The sequence below is a fragment of the Euprymna scolopes genome, chromosome 12, assembly GCF_053919585.1.
Source record: "Euprymna scolopes isolate OS-2025 chromosome 12, ASM5391958v1, whole genome shotgun sequence".
Classification (NCBI taxonomy): domain Eukaryota; kingdom Metazoa; phylum Mollusca; class Cephalopoda; order Sepiida; family Sepiolidae; genus Euprymna; species Euprymna scolopes.
The window spans coordinates 45,059,094-45,062,619 of record NC_136493.1 but is presented as its reverse complement, the minus strand read 5'-3'; the positions used below and the strand labels follow the sequence as shown (position 1 = coordinate 45,062,619).

Sequence of the window (3,526 nt, the reverse complement as noted above, 5' to 3'; positions counted from 1 at the left end):
TTTCTTCTCTCTCAGTGGAAGAGAAATCCTTTACGACTAAGAAAATTTTTTTCTCCACGTTAAAAAACGACCCTGGTGTCTAAATCTATCCAGTGGGAAGGCATTGTGAATAGTTACTATGTTTAATGTAACACAGTTTTAATATTAAAAATTAACTGGAAAAAGTTATTTCTGATTTAATGATAAAATGCCCTGGAAATGTCACTTCTGATTAATTATAAAATGCCCTGGAAAATTTCCGTTCTGATTATTTTTATTTGTTTACTTGCGTCCCCACAATGGCGGAATTGGACATGAGGTCGGTTAAAAATTTAGAGGGAAACCAGCTCCCCAAAAGGGGCACTCTGATCAATAACAAAAATAAAACTTGTAATGGGGCAATCGTTAACGTCGCATGTTTTTTTTTGTTTTGTTTTTTTTCACACTTTAATTTACAACTTTGCCTCAATGGTGCGGGTTCGATCCTCATACTTACCTACCAAAACATTTTTAACCCCCCACCTCCACACACAGCTACAAACACCCGGGCAACGCCGGGTACCCCTCGCTAGTACTTTAATAAATCAGAGTCCATTTTCTGTAGGGTATTTTTGAACCCAGTGAACGACGGGCACTTATGCTAGTATATATATATATATATATATATATATATATATATATATATATATATATATATATTGTTCAAAACCAGTTAGATTAATTTGTCCCTGACGATGAATCCAAAAGGATTGGAAAGTACTCGGGCATGTAAGTTTCTGCCAGAAGTTAAGACCATTATTCGGAAGTTGGATTGGATAAAAAAAAAAAATGAATTAATAGACAAAAAACGGGGTAGTTCTATTTTGGGACTCCGGGACGCCAAATTTCAATCCGCCATTTTATTACATCCAAAGTTGTCAGGTATCATGTGCCGTATCAAAATAAAACTTCTGCCGAAAAAAAAGTTTAGTTTTATATTTTCTATCTAGCGAATAAACATTAAATTACATATGAAAACCACGTTCATTATTTTAAAATGTCCAACTTAGGCGACGTAGAGAATTGTTGTGTTTTAATTCTAAAATGAAACTAACTTTTTTTTTCTATTTTTTTTTTTTATGAACGTGTGTCTGGCATACCGGCAAAGTATGTTTTCAAAAGAATTAAATTGAATAAAGTCTATTTTTACGAGAATACTTTACACATTTATATAGCAAATAAACAGAAAATCACATGTGGAAAATCACGTTTATTATATTCTAAAAATCAAAATCATGCAGCGAGGATAAATTGATTTTTTATTCTAAAATGAAACTAAAAATTGCATATGTTGGATTTTGTAAACAAATAAACAAATATGGTTTTTCATATGGAATTTTGTGTGATTCGCTAGAGAATGTACAAAGATTCTCTAAAAATTAACTTTGTTTTTACATAGGCATCACCACTTATCAAGGTCAAGAGGCTACTCGAGGATAAGGGTTAAAGAGTGTACAGTAGAAATTGGACAATAATATAGTAATCGTTAATAATGGAAATTCGGTAAATTTGTATGGAACGGTTCATCAAAAACTTGTTTACGTTAGATTGAAGACAACCATATTTTAGTCAGTTGGAAAGCAGGAAAACGGAATATAATTCCACAAGTGTGCAGTTCTAAGAAAGAAGCTTTGCTCATTGAATCTACGTTTAGGTATAGGCACAGATAAAGAGTGGGGTAAATTAGTGATAGTGTTTTCTGCTAGACGGGTGTTTCTTGTGAAAGTCTGACGAGGGGGGGACATAGATTGGAGCCCAGCCAAGCACTTGCCATGAAAATAACGATAAAGCAGAGACAAACTCCCAACATCTCTTCTATGAGAAAGAGGTTGCAGGAAAGTGAAAAAGGCATCCCGTACGAAGCTGCGAAGTCTATTTTGAACTCTATCAAGGCAGGATAAGTCCTTTCTAGCAGTTCCTGCCCAGATGTGGCAACAGTACTCCATTCTTGGACGTACCTGGCTCTTATATAGATAGAGAATTACATCAGCAGTGAGATATCTACTGGATCGATAGAAGGATCCCACCATTATTTTTCAGAAGCTTTGGCAATGGATTTAATGTATGTGTTCCATTAAAGATCAGGAGTAAAGGTCAAGCCAAGAAGCTTGTCAAAACATGAGGCCTCCCCACGACGGGAGCCATTCATTTCAATTGATGCCTGATAGGGATCAGAGCGTTGATGTAACGATAAAGCTTGGTTTTGAAAAGTAACAAGCCACTCCTTTCCCCATTGTACTACTTGCTCAAGATCAGAGGAGAGAGAATCAGAAAGAACTTGGTCGTTTACGGTCTTAGATGTGCTACCATAGATAGTAGTATCATCAGCATAAATGCCTATGAATGCTGTAAGGATGTGATTTGGAAGATCATTAATGTAGATCAGGAAGAGAGTTGTGCCTGACGGACTCCAGCATTAATACTGAGAGCTTCTGATTTCTGTCCATCAACCACTACTCTTATGAACCTATCAGAGAGAAATGATCTAATAAATGAGAAGACATTTCCAGCTATACCGTAGCTGGAGATCTTGTGAAGTAAACCTTTATGCCATACTCTACCAAAGGTCTTGATATGGCAAGAGCAATTGCCCTAGAAAGGTAGTCTCTGTCGAGAGATTCGCAATCCTATGAGATATAACTGTAGGCACATCTGCTGTAGATCAAGCAGAAAGGAAACCATATTGCGTGTCACTAAGAAGGTTATTTTTACTGAGATGGTATATTACTTCTCTATTTAACGCAGATTCCAGCAACTTACTCATGACGCACAGGAGACTTATTGGCCTGTACTGAGAGGGGGATGAGCGATCACCTGAATTCTTAAATACAAGGCATACTGATGAGATTTTCCAGAGTGATGAGAAGCAATTTTCCTGAGGACATCGTTTAAACAGTTTTATAAGGATGGGCGCTAGTTCTGGTTGAAGCCTTTTGAGTACTATAATTGGAATACCGTCAGGGCCGGTTGCTTTACTGGAATCAAGGTTTTTGATTAGCTTGGAAACATCACGTACAGATATTTGTATATCACATCGCATGTTTTCTAATACAGGAGGAAATATTGGAGGTTGGCGGCCTTGATCGCAAAGGGTAGAATTTGCTGCAAAGTTCTTGGCAAAGAGTTTGGCTTTGTCTGATGCTGACAAGATTACCTCAAATCCATTTATGAGAGTTGGGATAGAACATACACTTCTGTTCAAGGTTCTGTTGGCTTTTTGCCAAAACTGGTGGGAATCAAGCCGCTGCTCAGCTACTTTGGACTTGACGTACTGAGCATACAACTCTCTTGCGTTCTTTTTTTACTTTTTTTACAGTGGTTGCTGGCAGTCCTGAAAGCAGCTTTAGTCTCAGTATATCTATTACCTTGGAAGCCATGGAAAAAGTGATTTCATTAATCAATTTTATCCTTTATCCCTATTGCCTTAATTGGATGTTTTAAAAATAATGAATGTGGTTTTTCATATGCAATTTATGTTTATTCGCTAGATAAAAATAAAAATATAATT

The 3,526-nt window shown here is 36.5% G+C and overlaps 1 pseudogene; it reads left to right on the top strand.

The window, feature by feature from the left end:
- The window catches only part of LOC145291799 (U2 spliceosomal RNA), a 155-nt pseudogene extending 66 nt beyond the window's left edge, over window positions 1-89 (top strand).
- Window positions 90-3,526: the final 3,437 nt, after the last annotated feature.